Below are 27988 nucleotides of genomic sequence, written 5' to 3' on the forward strand. Positions count from 1 at the left end.
GTTGAGAACCCTCCCAGACACCAGTGTTGCAGTGTTGAGAACCCTCCCAGACACCAGTGTTGAGAACCCCCCCCCCCAGACACCAGTGTTGGCACAAGGTTAGCGGACCCACGGTCTCCCCAAAGTGACGTTTCTCATTAACCGGCACCACCTCTGCTAGAGCAACCCCCGTTAGCTCATTTATTTAGCTAGGGTCTAACATGGGAGTGTGGGCAGTTGACAAACCTCCCTTCCACACGCGTGGCTCAAGTCTGACGTGTTGCCTCATTGTGCAATATGTAAACATTTAAAATGTTTCTCCTTGGACACGTTCTGCTAGTATCTGCCCATTTCACTCTGTCAAAATGTTTTCCCTTGTGCGGGGGGGTACGGTAGGGATTTCTCTAGCTAAACAGGATTTTTTTAAACCATTTTTCTATCTCAGGTGAAACTATTCCCAACAATCCTATTGATTGATCCACTGGACATAATTCTGAACTTCATGCACTTTGTCCAAAAAAGTCCCTGAATGACCTTAGCGGGAAAAACAAGCCATTAGAACAGGTATATCTAAACATAGCATGAGGGGAGCACAAGATGTAGACTATATGCAAACTTTCGACTAGGAATTCAGTATTAGACGTCAACAATCCAAACCCCTGAATCCTTGCTTCTCTGAACTTGGAGGCGCCGTTCGCTGCTCTCTTTTACTGCCAACCCAGCAGGAAAAACTTAGCATGTGGCATCTTTAAAACGTCCTCTTCTGGTTTGTAAATCGGTTTTCTGGTTGGGAAGATCTTGTATGGTTGACGTCATAAAGATCATTTTAATCTGTTTCTGTCTGCTAGGAACCATGGCAACAAGTCAAAAGGCAGTTCCAGAAACACGTAGCCTTGGGGATGGTAGCTGAGCAATGAGCATCATCGCTGACGTCCGAGGTGGCCTGTTTGTTTGTTTGGATGATGCACGTCCCAGATTAAAATACATCACAATCCATGGGAGAGATGATAAGAGATAATCTGGTAAAGAGCAACAATGACCGAGGCTGAACCAGCTGTCTTACGCAGATTGACAAAGGGAAGGCCTGAGCAAAGAGCTGACCCCAGGCTGAACTCAGGGCAGTATATTACCGGCAGGGCAGGCAGAGACTTGGGCAGCTAAAATGTGTCAGTGCTCAATGTGGACTAATCCAAAGGCTTGGCCAAATGGGGTCAGGGTCCTGAAATGGTCCCCCGGTTCAGTCACTGTGACTACACTTGTCATAAAATGGCCTGGTTTTCTTTACGCTGGCAGGGAACTGATTGATTATTGCCACGGATTGGCCAATGCACTAAAATACATAGTCATGGATTTAAAGATTTGTCAGTCTTTTTAGGCTATATAATTATATGCTACAGAACTGGAAGAATATATAGAAAGACCATATGACATAAAAACCCTTTCACATCCTCATGGCACACCAAAAGGCCTTGATCAGCTTAGGGCTCATATCATGTGGTACCACGGTTAGTTAAGTGGATCAGACCAAGGCTTAGTGGCAGTACTCTCATTAACATTGTCCCTCTCTGGCATCTCACCATCAGGTAACACTAATGGGGCTTGGAGATCACTTTAACGTGAGAGAGAGAGAGAGAGAGAGAGAGAGTATTGTTTTGTCAAACTTTTGTGAGTGTAATGTTAACGGTTCATTTCTGATGACCTATTTCACTTGCTTTGATAATGTAAACATTTGTTTCCCATGCCAATAAAGCCCTTTGCATTCAAAGGTCACAAGACAACAGTGGTGCTCCCATGGACAAAGGGCATCCGCTGAAGTGGGTCCTTTGCTGTTGTTCAGAGATTGATTTGCACTTTTCGCACCAAAGTACGTTCATCTCTAGGAGACAGAACGCGCCTCTGTTTATACTTGCATACTATTGTTTGTACAGATGAACGTGGTTCCTTCAGGCACTCATGGATTAACCAGACTTGTGGAGGTCTACAATTTGTTTTCTGAGGTCTTGGCTGATTTCTTTTGATTGATGATGTCAAGCAAAGAGGCACTGAGTTTGAAGGATGGCCTTGAAATACATCCACAGGTACACCTCCAATTGACTCAAATGATGTCAATTAGCCTATCAGAAGCTTCTAAAGCCATGACATAATTTTCTTGAATTTTCCAAGCTGTTTAAAGGCACAGTCAACTCAGTGTATGTAAACTTCTGATCCACTGGAATTGTGATACAGTGAATTATAAGTGAAATAATCTGCCTGTAAACAGTTGTTATGCACAAAGTAGTCATGCACAAAGTAGATGTCCTAACCGACTTGCCAAAACTATAGTTTGTTGACAAGAAATGTGTGGAGAGGTTGAAAAACGGGTTTTAATGATTGCAACCTAAGTGTATGTAAACTTCCGACTTCAATTGTGTATACACACACATGAAAATCATGCTTTTGATTGCACTGGGACTTTAATTGTAAACTTCTCTTTTGGCAAAGCAGTGCTTTGAGTTTTCGCTAAATTCATTAAAAAGACAATATGCCTGCTTGTTTTATCCTCCAAAGAGATTAGTTGACTGGAATATTATGGAAAACTGTGGGAGGGACAATTACTAAGCAGTATAATCTCAACTCCACAGTCAGCTCCATTGTTCTTCAAAGGACGCAAGTATGGCCCCCAGAGGTTTTGTTTAGTGTGGTCCCACTCGTATTATGACTTCATATGCATCTTTCTATTAAGGATTTTTTTTTCCACAGCAGAGGATATATGATATGAGAACCAAAATATTTTCGTGATGTTGAAATGCATCAACTCAAGATATGAGGGAACGCTATTTTTTTATCCCTCAAGCAAATAGATTGATACATGTTAAGAAACTAAATGTGAGGCATCCAGAAAAGTTATTATGCCCCAAAAAATAGCACCAAAATAAGGCTAAACGTTCAATTTCGGAAGTCACCTCCTTGCTTAACAATAATATTGAAGCAGTTTGTTAAACCTCTCCACTGAATTATATCAATTAACATCATGGAGCATTTTCTTTGGCCTTTGCCCCGGTGAATAACGACTCCTCTGGGATGGGTGGCGGAGGTTAAGCCCCTCTTTGAAGATTACGCTTCGCTTTCCAGTCGCCTGGTCCAGAGACTAGCCAGCCACTGTAATCCACCGCTGCAGACATTTGATAGCTCGCAGAGCAAGTCATTATTACAGCTGATGGTTAAAAAGAAAGAAAGAGAAAGATAGGGAGTTAGAGTGACAAGAGAGAGAAACACGTGAAGAGAAATGGAGAAAGATGATGGCGTATGGGGGGGGGGGGTTAAGGAGCAGAAACCTAATTAGGGTGACCCAGTGAGAGAGATTAACTGTTTGTCTCTTGAGGATGAAGAGGAGAAATATGATTTTGAGAAGACATCAAACTGATGTAAACTCTCTCTGGGCTACATCTACACCATGGATGGGCATCTTTGATTGGGGTAGGGATCACAAAGATACAGAACTCATCATGAGGGGCTGCAGTGGCTCGTGGGTCTCCATATCCACTTCCACCCCGGGGGGTAACTCGACCATGCTGGACGCTAGAATGACTAACCAATATTTTTTTTAATGTAGCTGACACGGCGAATTGAGTGACTGCTGATGCACAACCAAATTTTGCAATTGCACCTCGTTTATTATATTATTCTAACTCTCAAAAGTTAATTGAGACCCTGACTGTTAAAAAAATATACTTAAATGTTTTATTAAATTGTATTTGTCCACGGCTCTACAAAAGCTGTCGCCCGTCCCTGATCTACACTACCATATTGTAAGCTATTGTCTCAAAATTAATAACAATATACCACAACAATAGCCGGTGTGCAAAATATTGGAAATGCCTTCCTAATAATGAGTTACACACCCCTTTTCCCTCAGAACAGCCTCAATTCTTTGGGGCATAAACTACAAGGTGTCGAAAGCGTTCCACAGGGATACTGGTCTGTTGACTCCAATGCTTCTCACAGTTGTGTCATGTTGGCTGGATGTCCTTTGGGTGGTGGACCATTCTTGATACTCACAGGAAACTGTTGAGCGAGAAAAATCCAGCAGCGTTGCAGTTCTTGACACACTCAAACCGGTGCGCCTGGCACCTACTACCATACCCAATTCGAACGCACTGAAATCGTGTGTCATGCCCATTCACCCGCAATGGCACACATACACAATCAATGTCTCAATTATCTCAAGGCTTATAAATCCTTCTTTAACCTGTCATCTCCCCTTCATCTACACTGATTGCCGTGGATTTCACAGGTGACATTAATAAGGGATCATAGCTTTCACCTGAATTCACATGGTCAGTCTATGTCATTGAAAGAGCAGTTGTTCGTAATGTTTTGTTCACGCAATGTATATTACATATGGTTGGTGGTGTCATAATTGGGGAGAACAGGCTTGTGGTAATGGCTGGAGCAGAATGGTTCGATAGGTATCAAATACATCAAACACAATGTTTCCAAAAACCAAGCCATGAGGTCAAAGGAATTGTCTGTAGAGCTTAGGGACAGGATTGTGTTGAGGCACAGATCTGAGGAAGTGGCCAAGCCAGAACCTGGACTTGAACCCAATCGAACATCTCTGGAGAGACCTGAAAATAGCTATGCAGCGACGCTGCACATCCAACCTGACAGAGCTTAAAAGGATCTGCAGAGAAGAATGGGCGAAACTCCCCAAATACAGGTGTGCCAAGCTTGTAGCGTCATACCTGTCACTTTCTGACCTTTATTTCCTTTGTTTTGTTTTCATTATTTAGTATAGTCAGGGCGTGAGTTGGGGTGGGCAGTCTATGTTTGATTTTCTATGATTTGGGGACTTCTATGTTTCTGCCTAGTATGGTTCTTAATCAGAGGCAGGTGTCATTAGTTGTCTCTGATTGAGAATCATACTTAGGTGGCCTGGGTTGCACTGTTTGTTGGTGGGTGTTTGTCTATGTTAGTTGCTTGTGTCAGCACAGTCCTTATGATAGCTTCACGGTCTTTATTTGTTTATTGTTTTTGTATTCAGTGTTCAAACATTAATCATGAACACATACCATGCTGCATTTTGGTCCTCTGATCCTTCTCACCTCTCCTCTTCAGATGAAGAGGAGGAAGATTGTGACAATACCCAAGAAGACTCGAGGCTGTAATCGCTAAAAACATGTTTTCGCTTTGTAATTATGGGGTATCGTGTGTAGATTGAATGATTTCATATGTTTTAGAATAAGGCTGTAACGTTACAAAAAGTGGAAAAATAAAAGGGGTTTGAATATTTTCCAAATGCACTGTATCATGTCTTTGCCAAAACCTTTCCATAGGTAACAATTAGCCTCACCATCTCCATAACAATCTCACTCTGACAACGGCCACCATTACGTCTCCCATACCCCTTTTTTTGTATTTGACCAAAGCATAACAAAAACGCAAAAAAAGCATTAGAAGCAACACTTTGTCGTTGTTTTTTTGTGAGCAAATGCAATTTGAAAAGAAAAGCAATTTGTAAAACACAATCTAAAGTTCAAGTATCTTCTTAATGTCATAAAGGGAACTAACAGTGTTGTGACATCACAAAATCATGCTGCTCAAAATGATACCGGTCTTGTGGTGACCGTAGTTGGTCCCCCAAGTTATTAAAACACTGAAGGTAAAGTATCAAAGTCCTATAAGAAAGATTATAAACAAACTGGTAATTAAGTAGAAGTATTCCCTTGTGTTTAATATTGCCGAGTGAGATTACAGGAGGGGGTGTTTGCTACCCGTTGTTCACACTCCTGTTTCCTGTAAGAAGATTAGTCGTCCTTCAAAGTCTCAATCATTTTCTCTCTGATATGGAATCATCTCGAGATAAATCTGCACTTAGCCTTGCACTTTCCACAAACTTGACATGAATTATTTACAACCATCTGCCACAGAATGAGAGTTAGAACAGGTCTCAAGGGGCTTAATGAACCATCATTCTCTTATCCCCCAAGCGGACTCTTCTACAGTGTACTCTCTCCAAAAGACCTGGACACCTTTTGCTGGTGGGTAGCAGGTGGAACATTGAGTTTGATTTATTTATTTTATTTCAGTGTCATACACCAGTTGGCATTGGTAGTAGAAGTGGGATCCGACACAAAGGGAAGAGGCAATGTTATTTGGGGTAATAACAGTACAGCTACTTCACAATGTATCCACACCCAATCATACCTCATCGTGAGTAGGGCTGCGAGGGCCTTTAACTAGGGCTGGAGTTGGCCTCTCTTCTTAGCACGGACCCCACTCAGTGTTTGTGTTCCAGTCAGGGGAGTCTCCCTTCATGACGATTTATTGACACAAGATCCCTCCAGCTTGGCTGCCAGCAATTACTCGCAGCGGGAGAGTGGAGAGTAGAGAGAGTTGGGCCTGGCTCAGACATGTGCGTCTGTGTGTGCATGCTGGCTCGACTTGAGTTAACTTGACCTTGCCAGAGCTGCAACCAGTTACGACACACCAAGCAAAATGACATGTCACCCAGTCAGGCATAGCCACCCAAGTCTAAAATGGACAAAGGACCTCAGTGGAGACTGGTGCGGTTGAAGATGTAGAGAATTATGTTGCGATTTCAGACCAATATAGGACTGTTACAGAAGTGGAAAACGATTAACTCTAAAGAAGTGGACAAGGTTTCCACATTCTCTCGAGCAGACCAGTGGATCCTCTTGGCTCCTAGGGGAAACAACCTGTCGACTAAGGAATGGTTGTTCAAATCAAAGACCATCCTGGTAACCTTAGGAATAGTTATGTGACACTTCATCCAAAATTCAATAATGTCAGCAAAGACCTGCATTCTAATGGGTCAAACAGTAGTCAGAGGTCTGTGGAGAATGGACTGTGTTGTCCAATTCGATCTCATTGCTGGGCTAACCTGTATTGGTCAAAGGTAACATCCACAGCAGTTCAAAGCTGACCCATTTTTGTAGGGAATGGATAACCTGTTCGGTATAAGGTTTTATACCTGATCAGGACCCCGAACTGTCAATATTTAGTCGCATTTTGCCAACCTTTTGACTTGACTGTGCGAGTTACCTTTTTGAATGGTCGCATCAGTGCAAGCTGCACATTCTACATGGTCACCTCACTCAAAATATCCTATTTTTCAGGAGGCTAAGAACATGATTTGGTCAAACAGTAGGCTAAAGTGCATTATAGAGGTTGACCGATTAATCGGCATGGCCAATTAATTAGGGTCAATTTCAAGTTTTCATAACAATTGGTAATCAGCATTTTTGGACGCCGATTACATTGCATTCCACGAGGAAACTGCGAGGCAGGCTGACCACCTGTTACGTGAGTGCAGCAAGGAGCCAAGGTAAGTTTCTAGCTAGCATTAAACTTACCTTATAAAAAACAATCTTCACATAATCACCAGTTAACTACACATGGTTGATGATATTACTAGCTTACCTAGCTTGTCCTGCATTGCATATACTCAATGCGGTGCTCGTTAATTTATCATCAAATCACAGCCTACTTTGCAAAAAGGGGGATGATTTAACAAATGCTCATTAGTGAAAAAAGCACAATCGTTGCACGAATGTACCTAACCATAAACATCAATGCCTTTCTTACAATCAATACACAGAAGTATATATTTTTTAAACCTGCATGTTTAGTTAAAAGAAATTCATGTTAGCAAGCAATATTAACTAGGGAAATTGTGTCACTTCTCCTGCATTCATTGCAAACAGAGTCAGGATACATGCAACAGTTTCGGCTGCCTGTCTCATTGCGAACTAATTTGCCAGAATTTTACATAATTATGACATAACATTGAAGGTTGTGAATTGTAACAGCAATATTTAGACTTAGTGTTGCCACTCGTTCGATAAAATAGAGAACGGTTCCGTATTTCACTGAAAGAATAAATGTTTAGTTTTTGAAATGACAGTTTCTGATATTTTTTGTTTGTTTTACTTTTATTTAACTAGGCAGGTCAGTTAAGACCAAATTCTGATTTTCAATGACGTCCTAGGAACAATGGGTTAACTGCGTTTGTAACGGAATTCCTCTTCTTCAGAGGAGGAGTAGCAAGGATCAGACCAATGTGCAGGGTGGTAAGTGTCCATAATGATATACACTGCTCAAAAAAATAAAGGGAACACTTGAACAACACAATGTAACTCCAAGTCAATCACACTTCTGTGAAATCAAACTGTCCACTTAGGAAGCAACACTGATTGACAATAAATGTCACATGCTGTTGTGCAAATGGAATAGACAACAGGTGGAAATTATAGGCAATTAGCAAGACACCCCCAATAAAGGAGTGGTTCTGCAGGTGCTAACCACAGACCACTTCTCAGTTCCTATGCTTCCTGGCTGATGTTTTAGTCACTTTTGTATGCTGGCGGTGCTTTCACTCTAGTGGTAGCATGAGATGGAGACAACAACCCACACAAGTGCCTCAGGTAGTGCAGCTCATCCAGGATGGCACATAAATGCGAGCTGTGGCAAGAAGGTTTGCTGTGTCTGTCAGCGTAGTGTCCAGAGCATAGAGGCACTATCAGGAGACAGGCCAGTACATCAGGAGACGTGGAGGAGGCCGTAGGAGGGCAACAACCCAGCAGCAGGACCGCTACCTCCGCCTTTGTGCAAGGAGGAGCAGGAGGAGCACTGCCAGAGCCTTGCAAAATGACCTCCAGCAGGCCACAAATGTGCATGTGTCTGCTCAAACGGTCAGAAACAGACTCCATGAGCGTGGTATGAGGACCCGACGTCCACAGGTGGGTGTTGGGCTTACAGCCCAACACCGTGCAGGACGTTTGGCATTTGGAGTGGCAGGGTAGCCTAGTGGTTAGAGCGTTGAACTAGTAACCGGAAGGTTGCGAGTTCAAACCCCCGAGCTGACAAGGTACAAATCTGTCGTTCTGCCCCTGAACAGGCAGTTAACCCACTGTTCCCAGACCGTCATTGAAAATAAGAATTTGTTCTTAACTGACTTGCCTAGTTAAATAAAGGTAAAATAAAAATAAATAAAAAAAATTGCCAGAGAACACCAGGATTGGCAAATTTGCCACTGGCGCCCTGTGCTCTTCACAGATGAAAGCAGGTTCACACTGAGCACATGTGACAGAGACACCGTGGAGAACGTTCTGCTGCCTGCAACATCCTCCAGCATGACCGGTTTGGCGGTGGGTCAGTCATGGTGTGGGTGGCATTTCTTTGGGGGGGCCGCACAGCCCTCCATGTGCTCGCCTGACTGCCATTAGGTACCGAGATGAGATCCTCAGACCCCTTGTGAGACCATATGCTGATGCGGTTGACCCTGGGTTCTTCCTAATGCAAGACGATGCTCGACCTCATGTGGCTGGAGTGTGTCAGCAGTTCCTGCAAGAGGAAGGCATTGATGCTATGGACTGGCCCGCCCGTTCCCCAGACCTGAATCCAATTGAGCACATCTGGGACATCATGTCTCGCTCCATCCACCAACGCCACGTTGCACCACAGACTGTCCAGGACTTGGCAGATGCTTTAGTCCAGGTCTGGGATGAGATCCCTCAGGAGACCATCCGCTACCTCATCAGGAACATGCCCAGGCATTGTAGGGAGGTCATACAGGCACGTGGAGGCCACACACACTACTAAGCCTCATTTTGACTTGTTTTAAGAACATTACATCAAAGTTGGATCAGCCTGTTTTCCACTTTAATTTTGAGTATGACTCCCAATCCAGACCTCCATGGGTTGATAAATTTGATTTCCATTGATAATTTTTGTGATTTTGTTGTCAGCACATTCAACTATGTAAAGAAAAAAGTATTTAATAAGAATATTTCATTCATTCAGATCTAGGATGTGTTATTTTAGTGTTCCCTTTATTTTTTTGAGCAGTGTATTTAATAAATCAACAGAACACTGAACGAAATAACAAAAGTACAAATAAACAACCAAAACAGTCCCGTATGGTGAAAACATTAACACAGGATACAACCACCCACAAAACACAATAGAAAATAGGCTACCTAAATATGGCTCCCAATCAGAGACAATAACTGACACCTGCCTCTGATTGAGAACCATACTAGGCCAAACATATAGAAATATAACAACAGAACAAAACATAGAAAAAACAACATAGAATGCCCACCCCAACTCACGCCCTGACCAACTAAAATAAAGACATAAAAAAGGAACTAAGGTCAGAACGTGACAGCCTTGTTCAGGGGCAGAAATACAGAGTTTTACCTTGTCAGCTCGGGGATTCAATCTTGCAACCTTTTGGTTAATAGTCCAACGCTCTAACCGCTAGGCTACCTGCCGCCCCAAAATTTGACCATATTAATGACCAAAAGCTCGTATTTCTGTGTGTTTATTATAATTAAGTCTATGATTTGATAGAGCAATCTGACTGAGCGGTGGTAGGCAGCAGCAGGCTCGTAAGCATTCATTCAAACTTTACTGCGTTTGCCAGCAGCTCTTAGCAATGCTTGAATCACAGTTCTGTTTATGACTGGATGCAATGTTCAGACATTCACAGAAGTATCTACAGCATAACACAATCATCGAAATCGGAAAAATGTAGGCTACATTTGTCTTAGCGCTAACTGAGGAACGATTGACTTAACACAAGCAGACATATTTGTATTACTCTCGCTGACAAACTGCAATATGAATTAGCTAATAGAAATGACTATTTATAATTAGTCACATCACGGGTGAGCTCACCATTGATTGAAATAATTGAGTAAAACACTCTCTAGAAATCTAAAGTAATCCGAAGATGGGTAGTTTCAGCGCGCTGCCAAGCTTTTTTCTCCTCACAGAAACCAAAGATAAGAGGAGACAAGATGAGTTTGGTCTGTTTATAGTATGCATGTTGGGGGGGGGGGGCAACCTATCGTTCACATCCCACAATTCATTTCTGGAAGTCCTCGAAAAATGAGTGAACCCTTACTCACCTCATCCTGTTATAACAGCTTTGGTCCAACAGACGATTGTATGTCAACAAACATGGCTACACACAGCTGGAATTAGCTTAGCTCATAATCAGTACAACCTTCCAAAAAGTATTTTACACACATAATATGTGCCCATTACAATCTTACAATCTATGCAAGAATCAGAATGCATGATTTGTCACCCTAATTGAAATCATGTGAATAAAACAGTAAATATATAAATAATTACCACAGAAAACATTTTCTGATAGTGATTTGTTGATACAAGGGGCGCGTGCCGGCAGTCAATCACGTAACCTCTCACTCCCACTCTGAGCCATTCAGTGTTGCTGTTTATGTATGTTAGCTAGTGAGCTAAGCTGTAGCATTAGCAATGTCTTTCAAAAGGAGACAACTCACAAATGTGGAAATTCTGGAGATTTTTTAAAATTCTGACAATAAGTCTGATTATGAAAGTCAGGAATCCGATTCTGACAGTGAGGAGCTGCCTCCCAACCTTGTAGCCATTGAGAAGCCTGAATCTGAGGATTCCTTGTCCACTGACAAAGTCCCAGGTCCCTTTGAAGATGCTGGTGGTGATCAAAATACAACAAGCCAATACTTCTGACGAAATTAGCATTTTTTTACAGAGCTAATAGAATAATGTAGCTAGCTACTTAAGCACGATTGAATATAACACCATAAAGGTTATGAAATGAGTAACGTTACCCTGGTTACCACAGTTATAAGGAATATACACAAATATATTATGCTCCATACACACAGTGAGATACAGTAGAAACAGGATAACATGACATACAGAAACTATTATAACGTTATAAGGCACTTACTTTGATAGAAACGCACACATTTCCAAAGTTATTATTGATAACGAAAACAACAATGAATGCGATGCAGGCAACAGACGGAAAATGTGGAACATGTGTGTGCAGGATGAGAGAAGAGCAAATGTCTGCAGACTTGAACTGCACAAACAATTGGGAAGTGTTTGGGGAATTTTGTCCGGATCAGAAATGTTAAAGAAATGTATTGGTCTGCAAAAGTAAAAATTGCTACTTTTATGTGAATGAATGAGGCGGAACACACCTCAATTCAAATTGTTCTTTGAAAATAAAAAACTTGTTAGAAAATAATTTGAAATGACAAGTTGAAAACGGCCTATAAATAAAAACAGGCTGCGTGCCTTGGTTTGAGGGCAGTGCGGATTAAATGTACTGTTACTTAACAATCACATTCTGGAATGGAGAGAACGTTCTAACATCACGTGCATAAAAAAACTCACACTGGGACGACCGTTTTTTGGAACTCACGCATGAAAGGGTTAATACCAAACTTGTTTGCTATCTGTAATTACAAACAAAATTGTTAAATTACAAGCCTAGTTGATTTCGCCAGGGGAAAAGCCAGGAACCTTCCCACATGTTTGGCTGAGATAATGAATGGGCTGGACATGCCGAGAGATTAGTTTGGATTGGTCTACCATGTAGCATGCTTCTCTCTATAACATGAGCTATTCAGTATGTGTAGGTAATGCTTTCTAACACCGCTTTTTTAATATTGAGAAGAGCTGCAAACGTGTTGCTAATAATCTCCACTTTCTGGAAAACCGAATTCTGGCGTTGTATAAATCAAATCAAACTTTATTGGTCACATAGACATGGTTAGCAGATGTGAACGTGAGTGTAAAAAAATACTTGTGCTTCTACAGTTGAAGTCGGAAGTTTACATACACCTTACCAATTAGATTTAAACTCAGTTTTTCACAATTCCTGACATTTAACTTAATCCAGGTCAGTTTGGATCACCATTTAATTTTAAGAATGTGAAACGTCAGAATAAGAGTAGAGAGAATGATTTATTTCAGCTTTTATTTATTTCATCACATTCCCAGCAGGTCAGAAGTTAACATACACTCAATTAGTATTTGGTAGCATTGCCTTTAAATTCTTTAACTTGGGTCAAACGTTTCGGGTAGCCTTCCACAAGAAGTTGGGTGAATTTTGGCCCATTTCTCGTGACAGAGCTGGTGTAACTGAGTCAGGTTTGTAGGCCTCCTTGCTCACACAGTTCTGCCCACAAATTATCTATGGGATTGAGGTCAGTGCTTTGTGATGGCTACTACAATACCCTGACGTTGTTGTTCTTAACCTTTTGTGACTAGGGGGGCAGTATTTTCATTTTTGGAGAAAAAAAACGTTCCCTTAGTAAACGGGATATTTTGTCAGGACAAGATGCTAGAATATGCATATAATTGACAGCTTAGGACAGAAAACACTCTAAAGTTTCCAAAACTGTAAAAATATTGTCTGTGAGTATAACAGAACTGATGTTGCAGGTGAAAGCCTGAGAAAAATCCAATCCGGAAGTGCCTCATTGTTTGAAAGCGCTGCGTTCCAATGCATCCCTATTGAGCAGTGAATGGGCTATCAACCAGATTACTCTTTCTCCGTATTCCCGAAGATGTCTACAGCATTGTGACGTAGTTTTACGCATTTATATTGAAGAATACCCGTAGGCGGCTACATTGCGCAAGTGGTCACCTGATGGCTCCCAGGGTGACTCGCGCATAAAATACAGAGGTAGCCATTACTCCAATCGGTCCTACTGAAAAACGATATATTATCGAATAGCTATTTGAAAAACACCTTGAGTATTGATTATAAACAACATTTGCCATGTTTCTGTCGATATTATGGAGCTAATTTGGAATATTTTCGGCATTTTCGGGACTGCAATTTCCAGGCGATTTCTCAGCCAAATGTGAAGAACAAATGGAGCTATTTCGACTACAAAAATAATATTTTTTGAAAAAAAGAACATTTGCTTTCTAACTGGGAGTCTCGTGAGTGAAAACATTGGAAGCTCATCAAAGGTAAATGATTTAATTTGATTGCTTTTCTGATTTCTGTGACCAAGTTACCTGCTGCTAGCTGGACAAAATGCTATGCTAGGCTATCGATAAACTTACACAAATGCTTGTCTAGCTTTGGCTGTCAAGCATATTTAGAAAATCTGAGATGGCAGGGTGATTAACAAAAGGCTAAGCTGTGTCTGAATATGTTTCATTTGTGATTTTCATGAATAGGAATATTTTCTAGGAATATTTATGTCAGTAGCGTTATGCTAATTAGTGTCAGATGATGACAACTGTCCCGTTCACAAGATGGGGTGTCACTAGTTCAGCCATTTTGCCACAACTTTGTAAGTATTCTTGGGGTCATTGTCTATTTGGAAGACCCATTTGTGACCAAGCTTTAACTTCCTGACTGATGTCTTGAGCTGTTGCTTCAATATATTCTCATAATATTCCTACCTCATGATGCCACCTATTTTGTGAAGTGCACCAGTCCCTCCTGCAGCAAAGCACCCCCATAATATAATGCTTCCACCCCTGTGCTCTATGGTTGAGATGGTGTTCTTTGGCTTGCAAGCTTCCCCCTTTTTCCTCCAAACATAATGATGGTCATTATGGCAAAACAGTTACATTTTTGTTTCATCAGACCAGAGGACATTTCTCCAAAAAGTACAATTTTTATCCCGATGTGCAGATGCAAACCGTAGTCTTTTTTATGGCGGTTTTAGAGCAGTGGCTTCTTCCTTACTGTGAGGTCTTTCAGGTTATTTCGATATAGGACTCGTTTTAGGAAACTCTAGGAAACAGAACGCGTCTCCTTTCTGAGCGGTATGGCGGCTGCGTGGTCCCATGATGTTTATACTTGCGTACTATTGTTTGTACAGATGAACATGGTACCTTCAAGCATTTGGAAATTGCTCGCAAGGATGAACCAGCCTTGTGGAGGTCTACAATTTTCTTTCTGAGGTCTTGGCTATGATGTCAAGCAAAGAGGCACTGAGTTTGAAGGTAGGGCTTGAAACACATCCACAGGTACACCTCCAATTGACTCAAATTATGTAAATTAGCATATCAGAAGCTTCTAAAGCCATGACATCATTTTCTGGAATTTTACAAGCTGGTTAAAGGCACAGTCAACTTAGTGTGTGTAAACTTCTTACCCACTGGAATTGTGATACAGTGAATTTTTTGTGAAATAATCTGTCTGTAAACAATTGTTGGAAAAATGACTTATGTCATGCACAAAGTAGATGACCTAACCGACTTGCCAAAACTATAGTTTGTTAACAAGAAATTTGTGGAGTAGTTGAAAAACAAGTTTTAATGACTCTAAGTGTATGTAAACTTCCGACTTAAACTGTAGTTCCGACAGTGCAGTGATATCTAACAAGCAATCTAACAATTCCCCAATAACTACCTTATACACACAAATCTAAAAGGGGTGAATGAGAATATGTACATACAGTGGGGAGAACAAGTATAATTACTTAAAAATCATACAATGTGATTTTCTGGATTTTTGTTTTAGATTCCGTCTCTCACAGTTGAAGTATACATATGATAACAATTACAGACCTCTACATGCTTTGTAAGTCGGAAAAGCTGCAAAATCGTCAGTGTATCAAATACTTGTTCTCCCCACTGTATGTCTCCAGATTAGCTACATCTTCAAACTAAGGGGATTCATGGCATCTGTGACAGAGGGAGAGAAGCGTTCATCCATGTATACGGGTAAGAAAGTCCAGCTAGCTACATTTTCAGATAATATACATTTCAAATTTTGTCAGAAAGTATTTCTCATAGCAGGTTAAAGGTTAAAGCATACTGTTAGCTAGCTAACATTGAACCTAGTTGGTTAGCTTTAGCTAACTTCCGATTCATCCAGGGTAGTAACGTTATAAGTTGTGATTATGGTTAATTCTTTAGCTAGCTAGCTTGCTAACGGTAGCTAACTCAGTTACGTACATACGTGGGCAACCGCGGCATTCAAACGAGGCTGCAATGAAAACTAAATGGGACTGTAGCGACTGTGTTGCATCAAAATCCAGGGTGTGAACTAAGTATCAATTAAGCGTTGATTGGCATGGTAATGGACCAATAGTACTGGAAAAAGGTTGAAAACACTGACCCCGCTGATGCTGTACGTTAAAGTGTGACGGGTCACGATGTAACGTACAGCACGCATTATTCAACTCATTCTGTGCTGTACAGCCACATTCCACCAGGTGTAGCACTTCTCTCACAGATTATAAACAAGAAATTATCAATGGTAAGTGTAATGGTGAGTGTAAAGTTAATTTCTTGTGAATTCATCAATAGTTAATTCAATCAATTGTACATTTTTGGCGTAATCACTGCAAGCCATCATGACTCACAAAAACCTTGACACCCACAGTTTAATTGTGAAGATATATTTAGCGCCGCCCTAAGAACCCTATTCAAATGATACAAACCTTCAAATAGGTATGTAATGAGACATTATTTAAACTCTTTATAGTGTTTTTAGAGGTGATAAGTTTTAAAAAGACCTGGTGGAGTACCATTGCTTTCTTCAATCATGCAGAGACAGGCAGCATGAAGGTATCATCATTAATTTTGCTGGAAAGGGGAGAAATTGTGAATTACAATTCATATTAGAGTTGACCTGGAAGATTTACGTTTTTGGGGCGATAAAATAAGGCCAAATGTATGGAAGAGCACATTGTACAAAAGTGCATTAGCTAAAGTTACATGTCTAAACAACAGACTCCGCTATGCAAGTAACCATTTCACTGTACCATTTACACATTCTGTATCATGTGCCTGTGATGAATAAACTTAGATTTTATTTGATATCGTGTGTGTTTACCAATGTAAAGAACAACATGACCTGCACCAAAGTCAAATTAGGGTATAACTTTTGGCCAATGAGACTGTGTCCAAGTTCTAAAATTCTACAGTAGAATGCATTGCTTTTATTTCGGCACACTCATAACCGTAAGCTATTTTCTGTAATTAGCTCGCCATTAACTTGTAAATAATGATCTTTTTGTGGGTTTATTTTCCTGTAATAATGAATACAAATGAGCTAAAGTTAAGATGTTGTCAGCTATGATAGGGTCATTGACATTAGCTAGCTAGCTAACAAGGTAGAAACGATCCAAAGCATTGTTTAGAAAGATGCTTTTAGTTCCTGGTTTGATATATCGACATATACTAAATTCATGTTTAAACGGATGGGTTTATTGGCGTTAAAATACACCAGTTATGCTATTTTGAACCTCCAGGCCTGGCGTTTTGGTGTTTATACTTTTTCATAACGACAAGTTTGATGTGGACAACGAATCTTTGGTTGTTTAGAACACTACCGTACTCTGTTTGGCCTCGCATGTGAATCCTTAAAGAGATGGGTGGGGCTAAGGCTTAAGAGACTGTGAACGAAGCTGAATGAATATAGACAAAGAGCTCTCCAGCAGGTGTCCCAACACAGTCAAGGGCCTATTTCTCAAAAGTGGGCTTACATGTTTATCAACTTTCAAAGCAGAATTACTTTCCCATTGTTCCTCAACTATAGTGTATGACGTAACATTTTCTAGCTCTGAGTCTATTTCAAATTTTGCTACATAAGATCAAATTGAGCCAGTCAGTCACATATTGAGTTGCACCCCTGCCATTTGTCCTAAGACCAGCCTCAATTCATTGGGGCATGGACTCTACATGGTGTCGAAAGCGTTCCACAGGGATTCAAGCCCATGTTGACTCCAATGCTTCTCACAGTTGTGTCAACTTGGCTGGATGTCCTTTGGGTGGTGGACCATTCTTGAAACACACGGGAAACTGATGAGCGTGAAAAACCCAGCAGTGTTGCAGTTCTTGACACACTCAGACAGTTGCACCTGGCACCTACTGCCATACCCGTTCACAGGAAGTTAAATATTTTGTCTTGCCCATTCACCCTCTGAATGGCAAAAATACACAATCCATGTCTCAATTGTCTCAAGGCTCAAAAATCATTCTTTAACCTGTCTCCTCCCCTTCATCTACACTGGTTGAAGTGGATTTAACAAGTGACATCAATAAGGGATCATAGCTTTCACCTGGTCAGTCTATGTCATGGTAAGAGCATGTGTTCATAATGTGTCGTACACTTGGTGTGTGCGCACATAAAGATATAGGTAAATTCATCTCTATTTTAACAATAAAATTTAACAGCCTAATCGACTAGCCAAAATGTATGACAACCACTGGTTTAGGTTGCAAATAATTTCCTGCTTAGACATGTTAGATTAAACTATTTATTTCTTGAATACCATCTCAGAAGTCTATTACACTTTTCCAAAAAGCACCGACATTATAAGACGATTTTTAAAAATCCTATTGCGTGACGCCACAAAAAACAATTGGTGCAACCAAATTATGGTGTCACAACTTCTACCGAAGTCGATGCCTCTCCTTGTTCGGGCGTTGCTTGGCGGTCGACGTCTCCGGTCTTCTAGCCATCGCCGATGTCTTGTCTTGTTTTCCCACACACCTGGTTCTCATTTCCCTCATTATGTGTTGTGTATTTAACCCTCTGTTTTCCCCATGTCTTTGTGTGGTATTGTTGATTTCTGTTTCATGTATTGCGCACGTTAGTCTGTTGCGCTGGGTTATGTTAACCCGAATTTTATTTTGTGTTTATTTTGCCATGTGCTTTTGGTTCGCCTAAATAGCTCCGTTGGCTACCCAATATCTGCTCTCCTGCACCTGACTCTCTTACAGCCATTTACGCAGACCTGATATATGGCTTGGTGCCACCAACTGAAAAAGTTAGTGGGACCAGTGCCACCAGGGTAAAATGTTAGTCTGGAGCTCTGCTGTCTCAGTTTGGTAAATGTTACAACTGGAATTAATTTAATAAATTAAATGCAGTTGAAAATACTATAACACTGCTAGTTAGAATAGCGTTTGGTTAATTCTCCCTGGGAGCGCATTCCTGCAGCATGCCAGTTTGATGACGCCAGGGTGAAAAGAAGCAGAAAATGACATGCATGCCATACGATTGCCGACATTCAAAATCCAATCCGGACAGACAAATTCTTTGAAGACTTTTAGTATCTTCAGGGAAAAGCAATTTAACGGGTCCTCAGCCAAAGCTGTCTGTCTTCAGACAGTGAAGCAAAATAAACACCAGGGAAAAAAATATCAGAACTCAAATGAAACATACCGTGGCCTCCTTCCACAAACTATTTACATAACCAAACTTACAATGGGAAGGAAAAAGAAGTTTGGACCCACTCGACCAGAGAGAGAATGTAATAGATAACTTCAGCCAGTGTTCATGGACATTTGGAGGTGTTGTATGGGACTGCTGTGTCCAGGCTGATGCATAATCCAAGAATAATCCGTAATCTGAGCAAGGTCACACCAGCGTCCCAGAATGCCATGGCCTGCGCTGTGCCAATAACACGGCCATAATCAAGCAGTGCCTGTGACCTCAGTGTTTTGAACATATGGGGCGAGACACAATTGGCCTTTCATGGGGAACGCAGCAGGACGCTCGTAAACTACAGTAACTACAGTTTTGTGATGAAACCAGCAATATGGCAAACCTATTTCTTTAATGAAATAAACCCATTAATTTATCATCCAGTTTGAAAATATATACATGTGTGTTACAAAGATGTAGTAATTAAAACTGGTAATGCTGGGTATTGGATTGGCAGCTCAACACATTGTCTGCAACAGAAACATGACCGAGCAGTAAAAACATTGGACATTTGAGTAAGGGTTGCTCAACTCCTGGGCTGTGTTTGTTGGCATGTCTCAACCAAAGCTCATGCTGTTGTTGAATGAGTGAGTTCAACATCCTACAGTGGTTGTGGTTGGGCTATTACACATTTAGCATAAGAACACTGGAAATAAGAGAGAGGGTATGATGAATGCCTAAAGCTCGCCACAACCAAACAAAATCACTTTTTATTTGTCCTCGACGAGTCCCGTTAGGACATCAGAACATCTTTTTTACAGAAATGTGGTTTAAAAAACCTTAGGCAATTGAAAACACACTGAACTCAATAATTAATCCTGCAATAAAGTCTCTTTGGTTATGGCACTGTACTGACAACTTCTTCAAACAAAATTATCATAAAACAACGCTATACAAAAGCAAAAATAAAAGCAAAGAGAGACGCTGGAGAACATTCACTTGAGGGCATAACCATCTTGGGCTGCATGTCCCTGTACGACATCAACAAATGATTCAGTCTATGTGATGCAGCTTAGTGGAGGCTGCCTTCTAGGAAGAATGGGAAAGATGGTGCAAGTCTAATGGTGTATCGCGCTGTAGACTTGGTATTGTGAGCCTTCGTATTGGGGCTATGTGCAAAGCCACATTGGTTCAATTCGCTGTTTCCTAGTATCTCCTACTAAAATACTAAATAAAACCAGAGTCCACAATTGTTTCAACCTGTAAGGGCTACATTGTTTGTGGTTAGACAGCTGACAGGTGCTCAGGGGGAAAGTACTAGGATAGACCAAATAACATTATTATAACAGGACTATGAAAGTTTTCCTGCAAAACACCCTGACAATGAAGACTCATCAGCAAAACCCATAAAAACATGATGCCAACAGAGACAGTTTACAAGTTAAAGAATATTATTCTGTGTTAAAGGATAACCTGTCACTGAACTGTGGAAGTGGGTTTTGGACAAACTCATAAAAAATGTGTCATGTGTGAGAAATGTACATCAACAGGGATCCACGCTAGGGTTAAACACATGTGTAAGACAGATAGGCAGGTAAAAGACTGGAATCGCTAACAAACTATACTGATCAAAAATATACACGCAACATGTAAAGTGTTGGTTCCATGTTTCATGAGCTGAAATAAAAGATCCCTACATTTTCCATACGCACTAAGGCTATTTCGCTCCAATTTTGTGAACAAATTTATTTACATCCCTGTTAGTGAGCATTTCTCCTTTGCCAAGATAATCCATCCACCTGACAAGTGTGTCATATCAAGACGTTGATTAAATAGCATGATCATTACACAGGTGCACCTTTTTCTGGGGACAATAAAAGGCCACTCTAAACTGTGCAGTTGGCATGCTGACACAACATTGACATAAGCAAACTGCTCGCCCACACGACGCCATACAGGTGGTCTTCAGTTGTGAGGCCGGTTGGACGTACTGCCAAATTCCCTAAAACGATGTTGGAGGCAACAGCTCTTGTGGACATCCCTGCAGTCAGCATGGCAACTGCACAGTTTAGAGTGGCCTTTTATTGTGCCTCATGCAGCTGGACACATTTCCTTCGGATAGTGTTTATTAGGCTGTTGATTGTGGCCTGTAGAAAGATGTGCCACTCCTCTTCAATGGTTGTGCAAAGTTGTTGGATATTGGCAGGAACATGCCACCGTCCATTTAGATCCAGAGCATCCCAAACATGTTTGCTGAGTATGCAGGCCAAAACTGGGAATATTGGGAAAATTTCAGCTTCCGGGAATTGTGTACAGATCCTTGCGACATGGGGCCGTGCATTATCATGCTGAAACATTAGGTGATGGAGGCAGATGAAGAGCATGACAACGGGCCTCAGGATCTCATCACGGTGTCTCTGTGCGTTCAAATTGCCATTGATAAAATGCATTTGTGTTTGTCAGTAGCTCATGCCTGCCCATACCATAACCCTACCGCCACTGGAAATGTGTCCAGCTGCATGAGACAAATGATGGTCACATCAGATACAGACAGGTTTTCTGATCCATGCCCCTAATTGTTTTAAGATACAGTGCCTTGCGAAAGTATTCGGCCCCCTTGAACTTTGCGACCTTTTGCCACATTTCAGGCTTCAAACATAAAGATATAAAACTGTATTTTTTTGTGAAGAACCAACAACAAGTGGGACACAATCATGAAGTGGAACGACATTCATTGGATATTTCAAACTTTTTTAACAAATCAAAAACTGAAAAATTGGGCGTGCAAAATTATTCAGCCCCTTTACTTTCAGTGCAGCAAACTCTCTCCAGAAGATCAGTGAGGATCTCTGAATGATCCAATGTTGACCTAAATGACTAATGATGATAAATACAATCCACCTGTGTGTAATCAAGTCTCTGTATAAATGCACCTGCACTGTGATAGTCTCAGAGGTCCGTTAAAAGCGCAGAGAGCATCATGAAGAACAAGGAACACACCAGGCAGGTCCGAGATACTGTTGTGAAGACGTTTAAAGCCGGATTTGGATACAACACTTTTTCCCAAGCTTTAAACATCCCAAGGAGCACTGTGCAAGCGATAATATTGAAATGGAAGGAGTAGCAGACCACTGCAAATCTACCAAGACCTGGCCGTCCCTCTAAACTTTCAGCTCATACAAGGAGAAGACTGATCAGAGATGCAGCCAAGAGGCCCATGATCACTCTGGATGAACTGCAGAGATCTACAGCTGAGGTGGGAGACTCTGTCCATAGGACAACAATCAGTCGTATATTGCACAAATCTGGCCTTTATGGAAGAGTGGCAGCTCGGAGGGGCAGCTCGGGACAGAGGAAAAGCTCGGGACAGAGGGAAAGCTCGGGACAGAGGAAAGCTCGGGACAGAGGGGCTCTTCAGACTCCGGCAGCAGCGCCGGACAGGCGGGAGACTCCGGCAGCAGCGCCGGACAGGCGGGAGACTCCGGCAGCAGCGCCGGACAGGCGGGAGACTCCGGCAGCAGCGCCGGACAGGCGGGAGACTCCGGCAGCAGCGCCGGACAGGCGGGAGACTCCGGCAGCAGAGCCGGACAGGCGGGAGACTCCGGCAGCAGAGCCGGACAGGCGGGAGACTCCGGCAGCAGAGCCGGACAGGCGGGAGACTCCGGCAGCACAGGAGAGGAGGAAGGCTCTGGCAGATCCTGGCTGGCTGGCGGTTCTGGCAGATCCTGGCTGACTGGCGGTTCTGGAAGTGTCTGGCTGACTGGCGGTTCTGGAAGTGTCTGGCTGACTGGCGGATCCTGGCTGACTGGTGGATCTGGAAGATCCTGGCTGACTGGCGGATGCTGGCAGACTGGCGGCTCCGGCTGCTCCATGCTGACTGGCGGCTCCGGCTGCTCCATGCTGACTGACGGCTCTGGCTGCTCCATGCTGACTGACGGCTCTGGCTGCTCCATGCAGACTGACGGCTCTGGCTGCTCCATGCAGACTGACGGCTCTGGCTGCTCCATGCAGACTGACGGCTCTGGCTGCTCCATGCAGACTGGCAGCTCTGGCGGCTTCTTGCAGACTGGCAGCTCTGGCGGCTCCATGCAGACTGGCAGCTCTGGCTGCTCCATGCAGACTGGCAGCTCTGACAGCTCCTTGCAGACTGGCAGCTCCTTGCAGACTGGCAGCTCCTTGCAGACTGGCAGCTCCATGCAGACTGGCTGCTCCATGCAGACTGGCAGCTCTGGCTGCTCCATGCAGACTGGCAACTCTGGCTGCTCCATGCAGACTGGCAGCTCTGGCTGCTCCATGCAGACTGGCAGCTCTGGCTGCTCTATGCAGACTGGCAGCTCTGGCTGCTCCATGCAGACTGGCAGCTCTGGCTGCTCCATGCAGACTGGCAGCTCTGGCTGCTCCATGCAGACTGGCAGCTCTGGCTGCTCCATGCAGACTGGCAGCTCTGGCTGCTCCATGCAGACTGGCAGCTCTGGCTGCGCTGAACAGGCAGGAGACTCCAGCAGCGCTGTAGAGGAGGAAAGCTCTGGCAGCGCTAAACAGGCGGGAGACTCCGGCAGCGCTGGAGAGGAGAAAAGATCTGGCAGCGCTGGACAGGCGAAGCGCACTGAAGGCCTGGTGTGTGGTGCTGGCACTGGTGGTACTGGGCCGAGGACACGCACAGGAAGCCTGGTGCGGGGAGCTGCCACCGGAGGGCTGGTGTGTGGAGGTGGCACAGGATGGGCTGGACCGTGAAGGCGTACTGGAGATCTTGAGAGCAGGGCTGGCACAGGACGTGCAAGGCTAGGGAGGTGCACCGGAAGCCTGGTGCGTGAGGCTGGCACAATCTTCACCAGCCGACTAACACGCACCTCAGGACGAGTATGGAGCGCTGACCCAGGTGCCATCAAATCCCCGACACGCTCCGTCGGTCGAATTCCAAAATGTGGCGTGTCTATTACGATCCATGTTTAATAAAACTGAAGTAAACACGAATCAATATGAAAAAACAATAAAACAAAAACCGAAACAGCCTAATACTGGTGCAACCTAGCACACGACAGCCCTAAGGACAAAAGGACAAGGAACAATCACCCACAAAACCCAACAACAAACAGGCTACCTAAATATGGTTCCCAATCAGAGACAATGACTAACACCTGCCTCTGATTGAGAACCATATCAGGCCAAACACAGAAACAGACAAACCAGACACACAACATAGAATGCCCACTCAGATCACACCCTGACCAAACAAAACATATAAACATACAAAGCCAACTATGGTCAGGGTGTGACAGCATTTCTCCATTTCAGAGTAGTGAGAAGGATTATTTTCTCTGTTTCCAAGGCAGCACCTCGATGAATAAATCCTTAAGACTACTAAATTAGGGGGCCTCCACTGCTACTATTACTGCTGTTTCCAGCACGCTTGGTTTATGTTCCCAAAAGAGGCTTACCCAAGCAGTCTGGCAAGGGGACAGATTTAACGGAGGGGAGGAACAGGCACTCTAGGATGATGATGATGATGATGTTGATAGGTGTCTATATCTATCTGTTTTGTACATGTAATTAAATGAGAATGACAGTCGGTCAGACAGACAGACGAATAGCTCGACCTCCCCGCGTGAGACAACCATGATCATTGGTGTCAAGTGTTGGTTGGGTGATTCCTGCTGGATCATGGATGCTGAAATGGTTGGGATCCCTGGCTGAAAGTATGTGCTCTCTCAGATCTCACTTCTTTAAGAGGATTAGCAGGTCTGGGGCAGCAGAGGGTGAAACCCAGGCCCCCAGGTCTCCAACCAGATCCATGGTGAGGGGAAATCCCTTTACATCGTTAGATCATAGGATTAGTGGGGCACCACCACCAGAGTCTCAATCCCTCTCTCTCAACGTCCAAGGGCTAACAGGCCTGCTGATTAGAGAACTTTGGCCAAAGCCTCAAACAGTAGTAATGTTGATTTTGTGGTCAATTTACCATTTCTTTGTGGATTTTGATGTGTTATTGGGGTCATTGTCCTGCTGGAGGATCCACTTGTGGCCCAGTTTCACCCTCCTGGTAGAGGCAACCACGTTTTTGGCTAAAATGTCCAGGTACTTGGTAGAGTTTATGACGCTGTTGACCTTAACAAGGGCCCCAGGGGCCTCATTTATCAATATTGCGTGGAAACTATTCTAAAATAGTACTTATAAACGGAATGTATAATGTTCATACCTCATAGAAAGTGTGATTTATCAAACCATCCTACGAGCATCACACCCACACCGGTAGAAGATAACCATTGATAAATACCATTTGTTCTCAGCCTCGATGATGCTCGTGCACAACCTTGGCTATTTGCATTTAGAAACACCCCTAATTAACCATATGGTCAAAATCATCACTTTAAAGCCGTACCAAAAATAACATAGCTACAAAGAGGACTATTAAGTTGCTTTAGTAATGGCAAATTTTAGAGCCCTCTGGGTTCTCTATGGTGTTGTTGTTCAGGGTGTGACTAGGGGGTGTTCTAGCCTTTTCATTTCTATGTTGGTGCTCTTAGTATGGTTCCCAATTGGAGGCAGCTGGTGTGCGTTGTCTCTAATTGGGGATCATAGTTAATTAAGGTGTCCCTGTTCCCACCTGCTTTGTGGGATATTGTTTGTGTATGTGCTTGTTCCATTACTTCACGTTTCGGTGCTTGTTTTTGTTGAGAAGTTTCACTTTTAATAAAGATGTGGAACTCAGATCACGCTGCACCGTGGTCTGTCCATTTCAACAAATGTGACAAATACTTCAAATGAGTAGGCAACCATTCTAATCCCCTGGCATGTGTTTGTCTTTTTAAAGTAGGTCTTAAATGGTCGCAAAAATTCTATAAGATTGGTTTTGGGAAACTATAGTTTATGAGCTAAACTGTTCTGCAAAAGAAAGTCCCGCATGTCTCTAAAAATGCGCTCTCTGTGAAATACAGCATGTGCCAAATCCGCAGAACAAAGCAAGATCAGCCTCATTATCTCAGTCTTTTAATAGTATTTCAATAGTATTTCACTTTCACACGTACCTCTAATTTAAATTACTGTACTTTGTATGGATTATTATCGTAAAAAATGCACTGATGTGGTTAAATTATACGCCTGCAAGAATTCATTTCAGACATTTTCAACATGTATTTTCCCCATACTACACTTGACAAGCAGTTCCCTTATTCCATCACTTGGCACTGTGCGTACCCATGGTCATATGCACACTCTCAAGCAAATGTTCATAGCGATAAATCTCACACTTTGCGTGGAAATGATTTTCATGCATGATTTACGCACAGATTTGTGCATACGCATGATTGATAAATGAGGCTCCAGGACCAGTTGAAGCAATACAGCCCCATAACTTCAAAGACGCCAAAGACCTCTGTTTTTGTCTCATCTGACCATAGCACTCAGTTCCAATCCAAGTGTCATTGCCGTTTCGCAAACTCCAGGCGTTTACATTTGTTGGAGGCTTGCTCTCTCTGGCAACCCTTCCAAAGAGCCTATTGGAGGTTTTTATCATTTGCCAAATGTGGCCCTTGGATTTTTCTTTCCCTCCCGAACCATCTTCCTCACTGTGTGTGGGGACAAGACACAATTGTCCTCTACCAGGAACGTTTTTACACATTGCCTGATTTATGAAGGTCGTGGGCGAGCCTATGACGCCACACTTCTTATGTACCATTTTCACTTTTAAAGAAAACAAGAGTGTTGAGCCCTGAGCAGCTTTGGGCTGGCCTTCTAGGCAAGGTGTGTCTTTGCGTTAACCCCGACCTACTCAAATGACCCTGCTGCCCCGGAGCTGGAGAGGAAGTGAAATTCACTTGCAACCTAATGTTACAGCCGCCAGAAACAAACAGAGCAGCAGACAAAGCAAACAAGCATCATTCTCTGTTCTTATATCTAAATCAACTCAACCCCAAAAGAGAAAAAGAAGCGAGAAATAGACTGCTAATCACCAATCCAGAAACCGGATAAACATTGGAATGAATGTTTAAAGGTGGAAGAGTGATGCCGAAATGGCCAACGTTCCAATGGACTGGTAATGTTCAGTGTTGGGTTGTGTTTTTAGCCTGCTAGCTACCTTAGCTGCTAACCTTAGTGTGTTCAGTGTTCAAGCTAACTAACATAGTAACTTAGTTGCAAAGCTTGCTAGCTAACATAATAATATATCCCATTTAGCAGACGCTTTTGTCCAAAGCGACTTACAAGTCGGCTGGGGCCACTACTTTTACATATGGGTGGCCCCAGCGGGAATCGAACCCACGACGCTTGGCGTTGCAAGCGCCATGCTCTACCGACTGAGCCACACAGGACCATCTTCTGTATTCTGACTGTGTTGTACTCAATAGCATCATGTAGCTACACTGAAACCCCACAAGATGCCCAATGCCTTTATTTAAACTAGCTAACATTAGCTAGCTAAATCTAGATATGCAGACTGTTGATGTGTTTCTTTTGTAGTTGATAATACTAGCTAGCTAGGTGGTTGAGAGCATTTTCGGCCCAGGACCACTCGTAGCTTTAAAAATCGGTACAGTAACATCACACAAACATGTGAAAGTATCTCAGGGAGATACTGGTGGAGACCGTCTGATATTGACGGAACCTGAGGATGTACAAGCTGTGGTTGTGCAAAACCCAACACTGAAAGAGAAGTAAGAAATGCTGTGTGCATTTTCTATTACGCTTTGTGATTCAATAATTATTTTGTTAGTGATTGACCAAAATAGTTAGCTATGTTTACCTCTTCAGCACATTTCCTGCCTTTCTACAGCATTGATTCCAACCTAGTGTGAACTACCCACCAGAACGACAATGAATACTCAGAGTAATCTGTCAAGTAAACAATGGCTCATCTGCATGACATGTTGGTGGACTATGGGAGAAAGTCATAAGATGGTGAAATTAGCATATCCCCCCTCCCCCATTTAGCTGTAGTCAACAAAGAATTAATGGTGTATTGGTTGAATAAACCATTAATACACCAAAGGTATTGGTTGAATTCCTTAACGGTGCGTACGTTCGCTCTATAATTTACTCATTATATACATATTATGTTATGAAAATCAACATTTATTT

The sequence above is a fragment of the Oncorhynchus masou genome, chromosome 29 (assembly GCF_036934945.1).
Source record: "Oncorhynchus masou masou isolate Uvic2021 chromosome 29, UVic_Omas_1.1, whole genome shotgun sequence".
In the NCBI taxonomy this organism is placed as follows: Eukaryota; Metazoa; Chordata; class Actinopteri; order Salmoniformes; family Salmonidae; genus Oncorhynchus; species Oncorhynchus masou.